Source organism: Kryptolebias marmoratus, linkage group LG2 (genome assembly GCF_001649575.2).
Source record: "Kryptolebias marmoratus isolate JLee-2015 linkage group LG2, ASM164957v2, whole genome shotgun sequence".
In the NCBI taxonomy this organism is placed as follows: Eukaryota; Metazoa; Chordata; class Actinopteri; order Cyprinodontiformes; family Rivulidae; genus Kryptolebias; species Kryptolebias marmoratus.
In genome coordinates, this window is record NC_051431.1 from 15101133 (window position 1) to 15122279 (window position 21147).

Below are 21147 nucleotides of genomic sequence, written 5' to 3' on the forward strand. Positions count from 1 at the left end.
ACGGCCCCCCGGGAGGAGGCCCAGAGGAAGACCCAGGACACGCTGGAGGGACTATGTTTCTTGGCTGGCCTGGGAACGCCTTGGGATTCCCCCGGAGAAGCTGGCCCAAGTGGCTGGGGAGAGGGAAGTCTGGGTCTCCCTGCTTAGGCTGCTGCCCCCGCGACCCGACCCCGGATAAGCGGAAGACAATGGATGGATGGATGGACATCCAAAAGATACTGAACCAAAAGTAGAGAAAGAGTGAGGTGGATAAAATACTGCAACACCAGGAACTGTGAAGAATCGTTGAGACACAGACTGGCAGAGACACACATCAAGAGACACAGTGAAACACAATTAGTTTAGTGTGCTTCTGTGAGGTAGAAGTCTGCAGAGGAATGTATAAATAAATTATAGATCATGTTACTGTAAAGCATACGGCTGGATTCTCTGCACACCAAAGACATTAATACTGAACAACTTAGCTCAAAGTCAGAGAAATGCAATACTCTTTTATCTGTAACTAAGCAAATATATTTTTAAAAAATCTGGAAAAATATCAAAAAACTATACCTATCTATACTACTACTACTACTACATCACTGGGAGCTAATCTAATGAGTGGTTCTAGCAAATAAGATCTTCAAACAGTGGCATATTGTATCTAAACCTGGTTGTACATAGACTTCACGCATAGAAGTCGCTGGAATATGAGAATGCCCTACCTGGATTGCGTAATATAATACAAGGTTGTCACACTTAAAAGAAACACCTTTCCTTCTTTGCTCTTGTTTCAATAAATCAGTTCTCACTTATTCTCTCAACAAGAGTCTACAGTCTGTGTCTCAGAGGACAAGTGTGGATGGACTGTAAAGTCATTTAAACTTCCTTTCTTGGATATGTAGCTTAGCCCCAGGGGCAGCAAAAAGAACGCAGTAGGTGGCAGTCCGACACTAACGAGGAAGAGCTCTCCTGCACTTGACTATTTCATCTGCTTTGTGAGACATTTAAAATAAGACAAGGGTTAAAGCTTTGGAGTAGCATATAGCATACAGGTATGCAATACTACATTATAGTGTGTGATGGCATACGTGATAAAAGCAAATTTAAAACATCTATGAGAAAATTAGGCACCTGAATAAAAAGTTTAAATTAAAAATAACTTCAAGCATTAGTTTCAAATGTTTTCAAAAGAAGAAAATTGTTCCACAAGGATACAAAAGGGTTTGTTCAGCTGATTAAAAAGTTGCGATGTACATTACAAGTCTCGGTGGGACATAAAAATGTACATTATGCCAGAAATTAAAACACTGATGTCTTTATTTTATTCATAACTTTATAAGAAAATCATATTTTAATTTATGAAACAGTGCACAGGACTCAAAGGAATAGGTTAAAACCAGATGGTTCGTGTCCTTCAGCAATATAAATCTAAATAATAATGGTGTATTTATATACTGGTTTAGAGTAGAGGGCATGGCTTAGAAAAAGACATCTCCTTTAATAAAGAAACTATGATGTGGTGCGGTAAATTTGACTCACAGATTCCCTTGTTAACACTCTGACAGGAAAGTCTTATGGAAAGAGGAGCTGGTTTCTGAGCAACACCTAAATCTGTATGTGTCTTTATGGAGTGCATCTCATGTTTTTTTATCCCCCATTGTACCTCAATTATAGCTAGTTTATTTTAACTGGATTCCATCCTTTCAGCATCTCTCTGCCATCTTGGCCGTAAATGGCATATTTAGATGTGCTTGAAGCACACTTGAATATTTGATTGTGTATTTTAATGCTCATATATTGTTACTCATTGCCACCCAGCACAAGCTGCTACAATAAAAGAGTCAGCACAAAGGTTTCTGTGGTAATAGTATGCTCATATTTGCCTGTTTGCCTCCATTTTCATCTTTTAATAACCACATAAACTACATATCTCTTTCACTGATGTTGCTGAATAAGGCGTATAGTTGTGGGGAGTCAATTCAGAGTTCTATAAGTCATGAGGCTGCTGTATAACGTTTGGTAATATTGTTGCTCTTCCTGAACAAGCATAAAAAATTAGGTTATATAAGCCAGATCTGCTGATATACCTTGATAACTAGTTTGAGATTCCGTATGTGTGCACATTGGATGGTGCATTAATTTACTTGAAAGGAATCGGTGACAACTTACAGAGTATTAACTTACTAAAGAGCTATCTCAAGTCACAGTGAAAAAGTTTAACTGTTACTTGTTGCATCTTTGAATTAGGAGACAAATGGTACTGGTACTTCTAAAGAGAGGAATATAGCCTACAAGATGGTTAAACAGGTCCGTCTATATGATTGAAATATTGCCATTGCATTATTCATTTGTAATACAAAATATTCTTTAAGTAAGGACACACTGATCACATTGAAAACTGGCTCAGGTCCTATAATGCATCTTGCAGCGTGTGAGTATTATGTTGGATGCATTTAACTAAACTGTCATCCCTATAATGGATGTAAAATAGGAGCCTAATAAAAGAAATTCAATGGCATCTATGCTCGGGCCATTTTCATTTACAAAGGAGACACTATGTTGTAAATACTAAAGATTTTTTTCTTTTTTTTTTTTTAGTAAATGGAAGCCCTAGGAAAATGACTGCACCAAGCACATGTAATAACCTCAGAGGTGTTGCACAAGCACTCGTGTGTTTGTCTGAATGCCATCGCACACGATTTTGTCGATAAATCCCCATTATGTGTGCTTATCGCAACCTTGAATGAAAGCCTTGGTGAATGCACCTGGCAAAATAGGGGATCTACATGTCACACTGGAAAGCATTCAGGGAATTAATTAAAAGTTGAAAGGGCCATAAAGAACGAGAGAGCGCCAGAGGCAGTAAATAGCAATGGAGACAAGCTACTTAAAGAAAAGAGACGTGGAAGAGCATCCCACTGAGGATTGGATTTGTCTGAGTGGAAAAGGACGGCCACTAACAGGTAGATGGCATTAGCCAGGCACATTTTGTTTGTGACTGAAGGTTATTTAGTCAATGAATTGGTCAGTTTATGTGTCAATACAATTGACAACTGTTTCTCTAAAGCAGTCAAGTTGATTTTGGATCAGCTATTTTTGAAACCTCTCACAACTTATCAGGTCTTTAAAGTAACATTGACAGAAAGAGGGCTTTACAGAGACAAAGAGGGAAAGAAAAGATATGTAGGCTGATCGTGTTTAAAAATGGAAGGTGGTGAAGAAATGAACGATGCAAAACCAGACATCAAATGAAACACTGGAAAACCAAATTCACAGATTAAATTGCTCAGTAATGAGGTCTGGGGGAAGTCGAGTGTTCAGGAATAGACCACAGGATATATGGTGTGTCTCAGTGACCACGGCTCATAGCAACAAGGAGTGGGTGTGTGTGAGAGAGAGAAAGAGAGAGCGAGAGAGTGTGAGTAAATGGAAGGTGTTTTATTAGGAAGGGTTGATTGGGTCATTCTCAGTGTTTAGATCATCCATGCCCTTCATTATCAGTACAACAACATTAAGGCACATACACCGGTGTCGGATGGATAAACAGATAAAGGAGTGAGCACTGACCACCGCAGCGTGAGGGAAGACAATAAGGAGCAGGAGGTGAGGCGAAAGTGAGAAAACAAGACGAGCCAGACAGTGGGGTGGGAGGGCAGAGGAATTAAAGCCATAGGGTCGAGAAAAAAAACGGAAAGAAAATCCAAGAGAAAAATAAGAACAAATGAAGTCAATGAAGAAATAAAAGCACATGGAGCGAGCAAGCACGTTCAAAATACAGATAGGTTTAGATACATACCATTAGTTGTTTATTTAGTAGTTGTTTATTTATTTATTTTTTGCCAGCAGTTTTTATTATTTATTTATAACAATTTGATTAGTGCGATGCAAGGGTTCTATGTTAAAATACCTCTACTGCTATTGGAGGATGAACCTGTAGCTACCATGGGATTTAGTTTTCATCCTGAGGCAGTGGAACATCTTCTAAGGCCCCATCTGCACGATGCTTGGTACTTTTTAAACTGATATTTCTTTTTTCCTCTGTTCAATTCCCATGACATGTCATTAGGAGGCGAGAATGTTTATCATAACGATACATTAGAAATACAAAAAGGAGAACATTCTGAGTGTGGTTAAATGCTCTCTCAAATTCTCAAACTAATCACAGTATGTCTTTCTCTGATATATTTTTCAATTCCCTCAGTTAGTAACCTTTTCATACAATCACAGTATAATGGCTACAGGAACAGGATAAAGTGAGATAGATATATAAAATGTAAAAATGGCTCTGTTGTTGTGGTTTCTAGGGCACAATGAAATAATGAGCTGCTGCGTCATCGTTTTTCAAAAGATCCATACTTCCAAGTCTACAGAGACACGCTCAAAACCTTCACTTTGGAAGGCATTTTTAAAGATTTTAAACGGTTGCCAAAAACTCTATTTGCATAGGGAAAAGAAGTGCAACCAAAGCAGAAATTGTCCTCTTTTTGTAAATATTCAGAATAGTGTATACAGGGCCTAAATATCCCTCCATTCATCCATTTTCCGTACCTCTCTTGCTCCTGTTCCGGTTTGTGGGGAGACAGCCTGTATTTCCAGCAGTCATTAGGTGGTGGGGTACACCCTGCACAAGCATACACACACACACATCAGCACCTAGTGACAATTTAGAGTAGCCAATTAACATACATGCAATTTTTGCACTATGGGAGGAAACTGGAGCGCCTGGAGGAAACCCACGCATGCACAGGAAAAACATGCAAACTCCTCACAGAAAAGCCCCTTACTGTGCCACCGTGCAGCCTAACAGTCATTGTTCTAAAATACACTAATGCCACTGCTTTTTTTTTTGCTTTTGTTGCATTTTAAAACAGTCCAGCTTCATTCTGTTTACACTTTAATTCACCATATTCTCCTTGTATTCAAAACTGAAATTGATGTCTCCTAAAAAGGATGACATAAAGATTTTATCACACCTATTAAATGGTGAAATGACCTTGTAAAACTGCTGTTTATAGCAACATTAAAATACAAAAAAATAACTGAAGGGATAGGAGAAAGGTACTGTGAAAAGAGCGCTAATGTACATATGAAAATACAGTAAAGGAAAGAGTTTTTTTCTCGGGAACATAAGTTTTATTAAAAAAAACTTGAGGGAAAGTTGATAACATTTGAAAATCACAAAAAGACAGCGGAAGAGTGATAAATACAGTGAAATCAAGAGCGATGGACAGTGTTATTGTGTGGGAGGTGAAGAGAAACCATGAAGAGGTCAGTGTTAACTGCTGTGGTCTGGCTTTCTCCCTGAGACCTATCACAACCAGCAACTCATTCTGATGGCGCACACATACACACAACAAGAGAAATCACAGTGCCTCCCAGGTGGAGTAGGCAGAGTAAATGGAGAGAAATGGAGGGTGTACTGGAAGTAGTTGGGAGACAGAGAACAGAAGGAAATGAACAAAAATGTCTCCAATAAGAAGAACCTGGTGCAAGAAAAAAATTGTCTACAACTGTCATGAGGTTTGGTCAGTGTTGGTGCCTGAGTTCCACTTAGAAATCCTGAAACATTTTACAGAAGGTAATGAATCAATGCATGAGCTCAAAAACATTTCTGAAAATATGAAATAATGTGAATACGGTACAAATTCTATGTTGTAATAGAACTAAGCACTTGTAATCAACTGACTCAAAGAAAAACAGTTTGTTGGTTTAGGTAAAAAGCACATTTGGTAAAACAATTCTTCAATCAACATGATGTAGCAGAAACAATTAAATTGCAATTTTATTTAACTTTGTTTTGATGTACTTTAATTTTGAAAAGAGATTTGAATTTGGAAAAATTATGCCCTCTTAGATGACCCCCCCACCCCCACCACCCACCCACCCCCAAAAAAAGCCTTTTTGCTAATTTGTGTACATTTAAATTAAACTCTTTTATATGTTGAATAAGTAATGTTGTTTATAATTATATGAAGAATAAAAATAATTCAAATATCAAGCATGGACTATTTTTATAAAAAAACAAACAAAAAAAACCCAAGAAAACTGCAAGAAATAGATTGACCTTCAAAATCTCATTTATGTTCACCAGATGGTATTGGTATTAAAGATTTTGTCAAATTAAAATATAATCTTGTGACATTAATTTATTTTCATTCAGTTTTTTAGTGTCATCATAATGATTTGATAAAAATAAATTTTGTACCAGGCTTTGAATTTTATGGTTTAGTCATACAGTTATTTGTGAAATTGTTAAATAATTTAGATTTAGTTTCAACCTTCTTCACACATTTTTATTTATTAGTTACCAAAAGGAAAAAAAAACAACATTGATCTAATTTCTGTTCATCTGTTTCAGTTTACCAACAATAAATACATCTGAAGAGTAAGAATAGTCAGAGTAAAAAATCTGTAAATGTGCATATGCACTTTTATCTGCCAGATGTTTAAGATCTACATAAGCAATATAATGTTGACTATAACATCTGTGTTTTTGAAATAAAGCAAAAATATCACCTGAGGCAGCTGTCAATTTTCTTCATTTATATGTATAAGCTGACCTGGAGGGTGGATGGTGATTAGACATCACCAACCGTCTGAACGTTGCCAATAAGCGCTCAGCAAAGACATGTTAGTGTGCACAACTGTTGGGACTTTCATTCAAGTCTCGGTTTGATAATTGTCTGCACATTTAAGCCCCATTTAGGTGGAGATAATGGTTACAGCTGGTACAGACTAATGAATCTTGTGTTTGTTAAACTCGTTTAGATCTTCACATTGGGTCTGTGCTTGTCATTGCACGGGAAATATATTTTAGTAAATGGGTTATTTGGAATAATATTGAGTTTATTTTTACTGCCTTACCTTAAGCTGTCATTGTTGACTGAAACGGGTCCCTCTGGAGACTCTACAGACAGTTGTGGATACAATTTATTCACACTAAAATCAATTTTGGTTTCTAACTGTCTCCTCCTGCCTTCTCTCTCCCCCATATTTATCCCTTTTTACATTTTTTTCCATTATTTCTCCTTTGCTGTCACCTTTCAGACTCAAATTAAAACTTGAAAGCAATATTTTACTTCAGTCCTGCTAGTATTTGCAACTTGAAGACTGATAGCCTGATTTCACTAAATAAATTAGTGATTTCATTTTATTAGGGAAACAAATAACTTCTGATTTTCATGCAACTCTTGCAGCTTAGTGCAAATTTCTTCCACTGTCAAAATGCAGAGCTATTAATGGTCTTATTAAGATTTGCAAAAACTTCCTCAGTGCCTGTACTGCTGATAAAAATGGTTTGTTTTTAGTTCTTTTTAAAAAAAAAACATGCTGTAGTTTTATTTATTTTTTATTGAAAAGATTTCAGTCTATTGACTATCGCCTGGTTTGTGCTGGTGCCTTAGATTCAGAGAGGGATTTATAAAATAAAACGGCATATAATTTGAAGCCTCTGCCTTACACAGGAGCTTTATTTAAAACAGTGGTATGAAGGCAAACTAGGTTAACATTTCATAAATAAAAGGGGAAGTCAGGATCTGATCAGAGCAGCTATGGCATATCAGCAAAACAAGGGTGACGTTATCTGCGTGGCTGGACTGAATTTGAAGCCTCAAAGACACCTCATGTAAAATGTAAACTTATCTCTACTGACATACAGGATAAATGTTTGGGGTTATATGCATCTTTTTTTCTTTTTTTTTTTCTTAGAGACAGCTGTGTGTAGACAGACTCGTCTCCTCCTCTCTTTTAATCTCTAATCCTTAACACAGCTGGGGCACTTGTGCACAGGCATGTGTGCGTGTGTGTGTGTGTGTGTGTGTGTGGGGGGGGATTTGTATGTGTGTTTAACCGTTTTCTGGTATAATCACTGACCTTGTTAAGACCAGTAGTCCTTATTGTTTCCAAAAGTCCAGTCCTCATGAGACTGAACATTAATTCTGGTGTTAAGGTAAAGGTCAGGCCTAAGGTGTGAGTTAAGGCTGGGTCTAATCCGGTGAGGAACGATGTCAGGGTTTTTAGTTTGCTTGTTTAGAATTAGAGGAAATAAATGCAAATCTCTAAAAAAGGCAGCTGTGCAGGCTTGTGTGTGCAAATGAAGGAGGAGGGGTGTCTTTGTTTATGTGTCTGTCAGTGTATAGGTATGTGTGAGCAACAGAAAACATACACATACAGGTTAATTTGGAGTGTGAGAGGGTGCGGTGGGATGTGCTAAATGCTGAGAATGAACCTATATGGAGAACAGTATGACACTCTTTTTTTTATAAAACTCACATTTCTCCTTCATGATTAAATGAAATTATTTTTATCTCTGGCTGTTAAAAAGGAGTGTTGTTGTTTTTCGGTATTGCTGCACAGCATTGGTGTCTTTTGTCATGAGTGGTGGTGAAAAGGAGGATCACGAGGAGATTAAAGGCCTCACACTCCTTGAAGGAATCCATATTGTCTGCTATAGTTCATGGCAGAATTTTAGACTAGGATCATCTAATGTTGAGAAGTAACGTTGTTGTAACTGTTTTAGTCAAACCTCGAAAAGAACACCATGCATGATCTCAAGCAACATTGTGAGATGTGCCGCTCAAGGTATGTGTTTTTCACTCTCAGCTATTACCACATCAAATTTTAGCTCAAATTTTATAAAAATCTCTGAATATCAGCCACTTCTCATAGTTTGAATACTGCACATTTGTAAAAGTATCAGTATTGTTCGTTAATATAATAAACTAAATAGATTTAGATCTGCGGTTTGATTCTGCAGCTGCTAAGTGCATCTTTCCTGGAGAGAGTCCAAGTGTTACAGAGGACATCTGTGCCGTTGTGCATGTGTGTTTGTGCATCAAATTTAGTGGTTTTTAGCACAGCATGGGGCACATGTGTTAGCATGGCAAAGACACAACACTGGAGTGATCAAACGCTGAACTGTATCCAGATCACTGTGCGCCCCAGTGAACACTCTTCACAACTACACCCTCCCACAGCCCGTCCTTCCCCTGACGCTCACCATCCTGTCACCTACACACACACACACACACACACACACACACCACTTCACCCCCTTCCACACCCTGCCCACCAAGATGTTGGCTAGCACCTAAGTAGACACTGAAGTGCTATGTGTGATTATCTCCCAGAAGACTCACAATCAGCTTCTGCCCCTGATAAACTTTGCAAATAAGCCCGACAAAAATACTTTTCTCAAAAACCTTTGCACAACTTTAGTTGTTTTTGTGCTTGTGCGACACGTTTGCTTCTCAGTAGCTGACATTATGCTTTTTCCAACCTCTATTTTTCTAACATGCAACCAGTTTTAACATCAGGCTGCATATCATTGCAATACATTTACGAGATTTTTTTTTTTGATAAATAATGTTTATTTTTTTATGATGTGATTCTATCCCCTTTGCTTTCCTCTTTCTACCTGCTTACCTTTTTTAATTTTACTTCTCCTGCTTTATTAAAACTTAAATCTTCTCAGTTGGGAGATTTAAGCTTCCAATCGAATCTAGCCTTTATAAACATTAAAGTAAGTGTGATTGGGTTGTTTGAAATATCCAAGCTTATTTCTCTGGAGACAACTCACCTCAACCATTTGCACATTAAATGCCCAGTAATATTAGTAAACTAGAAATAACCATGGCAACATTTTCTCTCCATGCTTTCTGCATTGCACATCTTTTTTTTCTTTTTTTTTTAGAAATGACTTACAAGACTTCTGTCTCTATGTGACCTTTATTCAACATGAGAGCTACAGTAAACACTAACATTAATCTTAGTCAGTCACAAATATGAACACTGCTTACTTGTCATTGTGTGAAGCAACAGCAACATAGGAGTGAAAAGAAAAAAAAAACACTTCAGTTAACTTTATATTACTGAACAGTTGGGTTCAATTGATTTTGGCTTGATTTGATGATGCATTTATTCAAAGTCTTCATATAAATCTTAAATGTTTTAATACAATAGCCATCGGAATTTACTTTAAACTGTAGATTTACAGACAGAACAATTTACCCGAGTCTATTCAGATGTCATAGATATATGTAAAAAAACAGTAGATGAGATTGTTCACCAGCTTTTTCCTTTCCTCTGTGGATCTCAGTCAATTAGTCCAGCATCCTTACCTGCCTCTCAACGTAATTACCTCAGACCAGTTGCACTCATGTTCTCAGTCACTAAATCAGGTCAAGTGATGAGACAGAAAGTGGTAGGCAAAAAGAAACAAGAGGATGTCTGGGCTTGGGTATCTGTGAGGCTGTGTGCGTTCGTGATGTATCGGATGGGTTAGAGAGCAGAGCAGATGGGCTCATAATAAGGAAACAAAATAAATCTGATAATGATGACCAGATAATTACACGGCATCTGATGGAGGAAGGTACTGGTGATGAGTGGGTGTATTGGATGTGCTTGCTTTAAATGAATATGAAATAGATGAGAGGAAGAGGAGGACATGTTTGCAAAACGAGGTTCAGACTAGACAGAGTCTGTTGTCTTTACCGACAGGAAGAGACGAAGGGCTGCGACATGTGGAAATGAGCAGGACACTCACTCTTGCTTGAGGTGAAGTGTGAAGCTGGATTTATACTCCACAAGTAGTGAAGAAATCTGCTTTCTCTGACATGGCAGAGAGACACTCTTTTCCACATGGACATATTTTGCTTAAAGAGAAACCCCATTGCCGATCTCCAGGGCGCCATTGTGGGACACCGACAGAAACACAGCAACCGCATAGCGTGAAAATCAGTCTGATTTGTGTTGTTGAAACACTATGACCATCACAGAGATGGAAGTCACTTTGACGACCGCTGAGCCCCGCTGTCCTTTCAGCAGTACCCACACACATCATGCCGGCCTCTGGCCAGGAGAGATTAGGCACACATTAGGTCACACTGCGCATATTGGACCCCAGAAGCTAATGTTAGCTCCAAGCAACTGATACTCCCAGCGTGACCACGGCTACGCTGGTTCCTGAGCATCTCATGGAACATTGTGACCGCATTAGCCCCCCCACCACTTCACATTTCTGGCCAATCACACAATAGTTGAAACAAACCCGCGGGAGAAAAAAGTTCTGCCCAGATCCTGTATCGAGAACAAGTCCTAGGAACTCCTGGGAGAACAAAATGACATAATTTTGGTCCTGCAACTGAGTGACTTTTCTCTGACACTAAATCCAGTTTTACTTACCTACTTTGCACTAGATTCTTGATTTAAAACAATAGTTCAGGCCTTTTTAAAGTGAGGTTTTGTGGAAAAGTTACAAACAGTATCTTACCTGTTGCAGATAGCTCTGTGAATGGCATCAGTTTGGAGAAAATAAAAAATAAATAAAAAGGATTGTCAAGCTAAAGGCTAGTGTGAGCAAGCCTAGGACCAAAGTGGATTACTTCCATCTTAAAATAACTCCAATTGTAAAAAAAATAATCATGAAACTTAATATCAATGCTGTTTTCTAAACTTATAAACTACTGTCTGCTTTGCATTACAGGGTTATTTACACAGAACTCTTTACTAATCTGCAAACACAAAAAGCAGCAGCAGTTAGTTGTATCATATCCAGTACAGCTCTAGGATACTTAAGATAATGATTGTTCATAAGACTTGCACAAAAACCCACTTCAAAGTATCTAAACTATGTCTTTAAAAGGACTTTGACACAACAAACATTTTATTTTAAGTTTTAGACTTGAATTCACCCACTGCTGAATCAGTCTCATTTGAAAGAAATTTATTGAGGAACCCTCTTCTGTGTTGTGTCAGAATATCATATTTTTTTCCCACTAATTTTGTGTTTTTCTTACAGCTACACTTCCCGCACCATCCTTTACTGCATGTATATCATGCTGGCCCGCATGGTGACACTTCAGTTTAACACAATAAATCAGTCAAAACGCTTCATTTGTCATTAAAAGGAAGACATTTGGAGAGACGAATGAAAATGCAAACTGAGGCGGATAAATTGAAAAAATTCAACAAAGACTATTACTCGCAACAGGAAAAAGTGGATAGTAACTGCCAGAATACCACAGAGCTGCTATAATTATTTCCTCATATTTTGAATTTTTTTCTTAAATTGATGGGATTTCAAATTCTAGGTCTTTTTAAAAGTATTTTAAAATCTCAGCCTAAGTTCTCCTTTTGGTCTGCTTTTTAAAAGTTAGTTACAGTATATCTATAAAAATATTTTCTTCAAGTTGCACAGAGTTGGACAGCACAATATAGGTTGAGCAAAAGTACTTATCATCTGACCTCAGGTTCTTTATTTTTTTTCACTTCTACATGTAGACTAGATTTTATAGGAGCTCAGAAAAGTCCAGTGTTATAACAAAAAAATTTATAACATGCAGACACAAGGATGTTGTTTCAGGTGCTTGTTCAAATGTGCATTGTAGGTTTTAGAAAAGTGGTCATTGCATCATATTTTTTAAGATGGCAAACAAAATAAACTAAAACAGTCAGACTCAGAAAGATATATGGGTCTTCCTTCTCTTCAGCTGTTCCTTTTTCATCTTCCTATAACTCTGTCTTCTGCGTCCTCTGTCCTCACTCCAACTACCTCTATGTCCTCTCTAACTGCATCGATGTATTTCTAGAGTCCAACATACTTTGTTGCAACTCCAGACTTATTCATACAACACCACAGCCCCTCCCTCGGCACCCTGCTGTATGTGTTTTCTAAATCCACAAAGACACAATGAAGTTCTTTCTGACCCTCTCTGTACTTATACATCAGCATCCTCAAACAAAGGTGGCATCTGTGGGTTTTTTTCTTGGTATAACTCTTTACAAACTTGTTACAGAATCGTTCATTTCTCTTTATAGGTGTTGACTACAGCCATTTCCTTTCTCTTGGCAGAATCCACCACCATGTGTCCTTCTTGGTTCCTTTCCTTGACACCAAACCTGCCTATCACTTCCTCATCTCCTCTGTTTCCTTTACCGACATGTCCATTCAGATCTGCTCCAATCACCACTTTCTCCTCCCTGGGAATACTCTCTATCACTTCACTGAAATCCTTCCAGAATTTCTCTTTTTCTTCTACATCACATCCAACCTGTGGAGCATAACCACTGACAACATTCAGTATGGTAAATGGTAAATGGCTTGCACTTGTGTAGTGTTTTATCTAGTCCAAAGACCCCAAAGCGCTTTACACTACAATCAGTCAATCACCATTCACACGGTAAGTTACATTGTAGCCACAGCTGCCCTGGGGCAGACTGACAGAAGTGAGGCTGCCATTACACTGGCGCCACTGAGCCCTTTGACCACCAGAAGTAGGCCAGGCAGGAGCTGGGGGCTTGAACTGGCAATCCTCCGGTTACAGGATGAACCCCTACCTCTTGAGCCACTGCCGCCCACTTCTACCGTCTTCTTTTCACTTTGACTACATTCCTTGCTAACTCCTCTTTCAGGACCACCCCTACTCTGTTTCTCTTCCTATCCACACCATGGTAAACCAGCTTAAACCGTGCCTCAATGCTGCAGGGCTTGCTGCCCTGTCACTTGGTCTCTTGCACACTTAATACATCAACCTCCCTACTGTGCATCATGTCAGACAGCTCTCTACCATTGACTGTCATTGTCCCTACGTTTATACTTTCTACAATCAGTCCTACACTCTTGCCTTTCCTCTTCTCCCTCTGTCTCCTGGCACATTTCTCTAGTCATGATCTTTGACTAACAGTAGCATAATTTCCACTGGCACCCTGTTTGTCAACATCACCGGTGGCGGTTGTTGTTAACCCAGGCCTCGACTGATCTGGTATGGTGTCTCTTGGATGAGCTTGCATGTTTGTTTTGGCAAAGTGTTCCATGCCTGATGCCCTTTCTGATGCAACCTCACAATTTACCTGGGCTTGAGACCAGCACAAGAAATATACTGGCTTGTGCTTCCTTGTGGCTGGTTTGTGCTCAGTGGTTGGGTAAAAAAAGAAGCAAACATATTTCTTAGTTTTGCCTATTTATTAGCAGGAGTTTGATATATTATTGCTCAAAAATGTATTGCCTGTGTGTAATCAACATGTAATCAACCTTAGAAAACATATCAAACAAAAAAAAGCTATAACTAAACCAATTTTGAAGATAGTGAGCCAAAATTTGATGTGGTAGTAGTGGACAGTCATTCCCAATATATACTCGTAGCACTAACAGATCATGCAAGATTGTAAGATCGTAAACATGATATGGGCTTTTGTCTCTCTCTATAACAGATTTTTCTAATCTGAAAACAATCTAAGCTAGAATACATAATGACTGTAGTCCATTACAAAAGCATGCATGCACTTATGATGGGTACACATCAGTCTCTCTCTCTTTCTCTGTCACACACACACACTCACATATATGTCCACTCATATATACTTTTGTCCTTTCTTCTTTGGTATTCACACACACCCTGTAACCTACGCACATGAACGTGCAGCGAGCTCACTGACAGGTCAGTTTACCGCTATATAACATAGCGAGTGCAGAGAGCAGCTGCTAAATATAGCAGCAGACTGAGCAGAATATCAATGCCTTTCGCGCTCATACAACACAGAAGAGAGGTGTGATGGTTCAGATGAGGCAATAAGGCTATGGTTTTCAAATACATCTTCAAAGCTTAGAGGTGGTTAATGGCTGGTTTAAAATAAATGTACTGTGAGCAGATAAACAGGTGTCAGTACAAATGCATCGGCTGCCGAGAAGACACTTGTCAGTGTTAGTCTTGACTTTTGTTTAAAAGGCATATTTGGTTGTTTGTCTCTGTCTCCATTCTTCCCATGACTACAAAAAGGACAAAGTGTGCATGGAACATGAATGAATGTTTGCTTATTTGTATTTGTTTCTGACCACAGCAGTGTATTTTATGTGACGCTTCTCCTGACTGGAGCTGCGTTTACAGACCTCCTGAGCAACACGCTGAAGAAGGCTGGGCAACATATTGAAAATTCATCATCGCAATATCAGTGTGTGCAATATCAATATTGCAAAAGACTGCAGTAAATCATAGGTTATTATATTCCAAGTGCCAGGCAGTCATGTTCTCTGTGCTAACCCTATGGACTCTTACTGACATAAATCACACCTAATTTTGCTGATAAAGATCAAGATGCTAAAGCACATGGAGAACATTGGGAGCATCATAATGACACTCAGAAAAAGAGGAGTGAAAAAAATGTTTTATCGAAATACATAATTGCATTATTCAACAACAATATCTTAACTGCGTGCTTTTTCTTATATCACACATCAAGTAGCACAATGTCAAAAAAACAAAACAATTTTAAGTATGATTGTGGAGGCTTTCATTGGTTGTTGACACAAAGTAAATAAACGTATATGCAGGCTTAGATATTCTTCTGATTAAAAACAACCTGACTAAAACTCACAGTATACAGTAGGTATAAAACTTGGGTTTGATATTGGTACTAGAAAAGCTTGAATTTTCTTGTGGCATTTTTAAGGCATGAAAAATGCTTGGATTTAGGTAGTATAAAGCCTTCAAGGTGCTTACAGCTTTCATTTATTTCATGAAAGAATATTTGTTTTATTTTAAGTTTTACTTTTTAGATTGAAGGGCAAAATAAAGTTTTCCAATTGTTGGCGCTTATATAGAAAAGATGACTCAAAACATGGTGTGCTAATGTGTGTGGCTGTATTCTGATCTTTACTGTACTCTGCCAAAAGGCAAAGAGAGGGAAATTATGTTTTTGCCCATGACTGTTAGAGTCAACTCTGTTTGTTGTCAGCAAAATATCTAATGATCCACCAAAGAAATTCTATTGAAACATTCAAAAGGTTTTCACTAGATGGGGTGAATCTTGTTTAAGACGGCTGCCACAAATAGTTGGGTTTCTTCTTCAAGTGCATTTACATTTCAGACATTTGTACCAAAAAAGTCACTGAAATTGAAGACAAAGTATCTCATATTAGACACTTAACAAATGTCACAAGCCATGCTTAAAGCAAGACATCAGATTTTATAAGATGAAAAAATGAACTGATCATTTTGAAGATATTCACACTATTAAGAAATGTGTTATTTGTCATCACAGCATGGTGCTGGAAAGGCTTGGAAATGTGCCTTGAAAGTGCTAGAAAAGTCTTTAAATCAGACAAAGGGGAAAATATATGAAACCTTAAAATTGCTTTTCTGTTTTGTTCAACTGAGAAGCTAAATTCAGCAGTTTAAAACGTATAAATATAAAACTACTTCCTTCTTTTCATAAAGAAGCCCATGATTTAGAAAGTTCATTTGCTGGTAATTTTTTTTTCCATTAAAAACTGACATATAGTTTTTCATAATGATACCCATGGGTTTATAAAAGCCACTCTGCAAAGGTGTTCTATGATTTCATGTACCTCATTGAAGCCCGAAGCACCTACCACAAGGGATTTAACTGCAGCTGAATATAAAGCTGCAGAAAATCCTCTTGAGGATTATTGTTTTGATAGAACAAAGTGTTGAGCTAAAAGGCCTGTATAAATGGAAGGTAAGATAGTTGAAGAGTGGAGATGTCGCTCATGAAGATAATTAGTACTTTTTTACAATAAAAACATCTGACGTTGTGACCATTTGTGTGCAACGAGGCAAACTGATGTGCACGCAGAGATTGTAACCCACAGAAAAACTTGTTGTGCTTGTGCTCCTGCCACTCCTCACAAAGACACATTTTCAGCTTGTGCCAGGATCAAACATTAGCTGTCATATTCTTTATTGCAAAATAAAAGCTAAACAAGTGTTGACTCCTACTTTATGTCCGGAACACTATTTATTGATTCACGTTTGATCGAAATGTCTTCAATTATTAAATAATCATTGCGGTATGACCTAAGTGTGTAGGCAGCCATTTATTTTTTATGTAGCTGTAAGTTTCTATAGCCTTGAACCCTTATCCGTCTGTATGATGCACATTTAATGACCTCCTCCTTCTATCATCTTCAAAACTGCTGTAAGCTTTGAGTTATCTGGGAATATTTACCTATGTGCAAACTCGCCATGTTGTATGTGAGGAAGAAATCAGGTGTCCTGCTGCTATGTCGCATTGCTGTTTCTTGTCGTGATGATGAGACGCCTTTAGGTCTCTGATGTGAGTAATGATTTTGCTAATAATCTGCAGCCAGTTAGCTCAGCTGGCTTGAAAACCTGCCGCCAAAGTGCCTACATCCTGTTTGATGAGTGATTCGTTGTGTACTCTCCACTAAAACTCAAAAGTAAAGGTTGTCAGTTTCATTTTATTAGTGCTTTGATCAATACTGGACGAAAAAAAAAATCCATAATTTTTGCATCACAGCCCATACTTTAAAGGTATTTTTCAATCTCTGGATTAAAAAAAAACATACTTCATTCAGACTTCCAGCTTTCTGCTTTCCATGAATATTATTGGAGTCTGGAGGTCTTATTTTAGAAAACTCTTAGTATAGATTCCCTTTGAGAAAATGAATAAAGAACACAGAGAATAAAGAACAAGGCAGCAATGACAGAATCTCTCCTTTGAATGAATCAACATAATTCACATTACTTGTTATTGTTAATGACAGAAAAAAGGGATGATTGGAGTACTCTTTCAAGCATTATAATAGGTTTAGACAGTATGTACAAGAGGGCTGTTGGAGGGTTGACAGTTGCACATGCCTGCATTAGATGCGGGTGGGCCTCAGCAAATCAGGATTTCACTGTGGTTTTCCTCATTTGTACTACAAACTGACAAGAGCTATTTACTTCTTGTATTTTGGAGATGGCAGTATCAAGCTGCAGAAGGAAAGTTTAATCTGTACTTTCTTCTGACATGAATTGTAGATTTTACTGGTGAATTATAGAGTCCAATATATATATTGTTACATTACTTCAAGGAATGGTAGTTATATATATAAGTTTAAAAAAGATGTGACAAGGCTTTTGTGGGTTTCCTTCCTATGTACATCTCTGTGTTATCCATGTGCAAATGGTTACACACATTGTAGGCACAAATAATGTGTGCCAAAATCAGCATATAAATTGTGAACACAAGTGGCTCAAACACTAAGCCCTGTGGTACTTAAAAATCTCAACAATTGCTGTTTCTGTAGTGTGAAGTGCTCTTAACAGTTTGTAAGCTGTTACAACAACACTATAAACCATAAATGATATAAACTGTGTAAAAAATGTAAAAGATTAGATAAAAGGGATAGTTTAGAGATAGGACTGTGGTTACTGAAGATAAGGAGGTCGGCATTTCTTTAGTGTTTAATCTGAAAAACAGGCAGAGGCCAGTAAAATTTTATATAAAATTTATTTTTAAATAACAGTAACTATAATTTCCAAGTAAAAGGTCTGACAAGAATATATTTTCCTTAAGCAGCCTAGTGGGTGAAACCATGTAGAATGTGGGAGGAGGAGGTCATGCGAGACGCTGTGAGCTGCAACTCTGGAAAGTAAATGTGTTGAAACTGTAAAAGGGGCAGAATTAACATGGGGAATGAAAACTGCAAGAATCCGAATGGATAAAAGTTCTGATGTTTTTCATTTTATTTATAAAATTAATTAAAAATATTTCATGCAGATTAGTGTCAGAGTTTAGCTCTAACCTTTGCCCTTGTTTCTTTGTTTTCTTCTGCAGGTCTTTGGATCCATCTTCCTCGACTGCCCCCTTTTTTTTTCAGTTCATCCGCCTGTGACTGCAGTTCATCTTCATGTTGAGTCTTAATCACACACAGCACATCAGATAGAGGTAGGCAAAGAGTTTCTTGCCCTGTATGAATTTTAAAGTGTGCTAAATGAGGCTGTAAAAATGGACTCCGTAGGAAACTGTGACACTGTTATACTATTTTAATTACATCTCAAGATTCATAAACACTTATTGCCAATTAACTGTTTAATGACCCCCTTTGGGAAATTAGCCAAGTATAGGATATTACATTATGCTTTCATAAATATACTCAGATGCATAATATACTCTTACTAACTAATGTCAAAGATGTATAATATGGAGAACAGCTAAACCTCAGCAGAATTTGAAGTTTTTTCATGATTGTTTTGATTTAATCTCTGGAATTTAGTCACATAGATTAAATGCTGTTTAGCAAGTAGGTTTTTGTTTGCATATACAGTAGGAGCATAAAAATCAAGAGCTGTATCCAGGATGTACCTGCTATGACATGTCAGATTGCTTTCTTGACTAAAATTATATGAGACAATGATTGTGACTTTGGGTATGGACAATATATTTAGAGATAACTTCTTAATTTAGACAAAAGAACATCTACATCTGGTTAACCTTTGGAGGAAACCCAATTCAAAATGGTTGTCACATTTAATTGACTTTAGCAAACACAAAAATGGTTATAATTCTGTGAGTTTTGTAGATGTTGAACTAAACTTTGATGTGGTAGTAGCTGAGACTCATCTCCATCACATACTCTAATGTCTAACAGATTGCCCCAAGATCTTTGTTTAAAACCTTGACATCAGCTGTTGACTTCAACCCTGTTTGTCTGTGAGCAACATATCTCATGAGCCACTGGATAGAATCTATTGCAACTTTCAGAATACAATCAGTGGATGTCCATTTATAACTTATTACGTTTTTGAGTTACCATCATTCAAAATGGCCACCACAGCTAATTGAAGTTAGCAAGCACCAAAATGGCTATAACTCAGTCAGGTTTATACATATTATTTTGTGAGTGTTATCTCCATCACAGTCTAAACACTAACAAATTGTGTAATAACTTTTTTTTAGCTTGTTACACAATGCAAATGGCGATATGTATTCTTTTAAGAAATGCTAGTTTCATTTTTGTTCCTTTTTGTCACTCGTGTGGAGATAAATAATGTTTATTTTAATCTTTGACAAAAGCTTTTCTTTGCTTTTTGTTTTCCCCAGCTGGGGAATCTAACATTATTACATTATTTTAGTATTTTACCTCACATCCAATATTACCAGCTAACTAAGAATGAACTGCAGTAGTTTATATTTGAATGCTTGACTACATGTTGTGGCCAACTTTACATGGAGAAAAAAGAAGCAACTTTAAAGCAGTTTTGATTAAAGCTAGTTATTGCCGCCATAAGTAAAATCAAATTGTCATCAACAAAAAATCTGAATGAGCTGTATTAGCATAGCAAATGATGTGTCCTATTAAAAATAACCAGAATCTTTGGTAAACATCTGTACTGAACAACAAAACACAACTCCCCCTGTCCCTATTGTTGAACCAACAAAAATAAATTGTGTGACTCCACAATAAAAAATACTGGCCTAGTTTCTAGGCAGCTAGACAAATGGCTTACTATACGACAAGAAGTAACTGTTTACAGCTTTTCACAAAATCAGCACAGTACAGACTATGGCTCAACAAGTGTAATACTGGCTTGCTATTTGTGAGTTTACAGAATCAGCAGTAAAATGTTCAACCAACATTTTTACAAAGGCCACAATAAAAACACTAGCACATCTGAAAACAACAAAAACACAACTGCATTTAAATAGAAAAGCAAGAACTAGGTTCCTGTGCATATTGGGAAATCCTACCCAAAGTCAGAAAACCAAGATATTTCCAGTCCAAGGGGAAATCTTTAAAACCCATTAGCCGAGTTTAGACAGGGAAACATTTGCCAGGTGTTGTAACGCCGGTTCAGAGAAAACTTTAAAGGTAGGCCGATCGATCAGGCAGTTAATTTGTACTGTTTTTTCCCCCCAGTTTTTAAATATTCAGCATCATCCAAACCTGAGCATGACAAGAATATTATAGGCATGCTAATCTGCGGGCAGTACAGTGTTGGTACACTTGACACTACCCACTTTAGTCGCAGTACTTCCTGTGATGGGGGAGCTTTTTGTGACAGGGGTGCTTTTTTACTACCACATCATAAAACAGAGTTTAACAGGGAAATAGTAAGAACTTAATTCTTATAGTGTGAAGCCCTAAAAATGTTATTAATTAGATAAGAAATTTTATGCTCTGTCAGAAAATATGCATAACTTAACATAGGGATCATAGGGGTCATCATCCAATAAATAGTAGCACAGGTAAGAATGTATACCTACTATCAGGCCCATGGCTAAATTGCTATATCACAGGTTTTTCAAAACCTAGTAATTCTAATGTTTCTGAATATTAAATTCATATAATAATTGGATAAAAATGAACAAAAGATCAGCTTCATAAACCTGTCCTGATTTCTAAAAAGTGATTAAAAGCCC

At 37.4% G+C, this 21147-nt stretch overlaps 1 protein-coding gene across 3 annotated transcripts in view; it reads left to right on the forward strand.

The window, feature by feature from the left end:
- zgc:172282 (leucine-rich repeat and fibronectin type III domain-containing protein 1-like protein) overlaps positions 1-21147 on the forward strand; it is a 194199-nt gene that overhangs the window by 72222 nt on the left and 100830 nt on the right. For all 3 annotated transcript variants that reach the window (XM_017434095.3, XM_017434098.3, XM_017434092.2), the window contains exon 2: positions 18562-18672. The gene's annotated coding sequence lies outside the window, so the exon portion shown is untranslated. The remainder of the gene's footprint in view (positions 1-18561; positions 18673-21147) is intronic.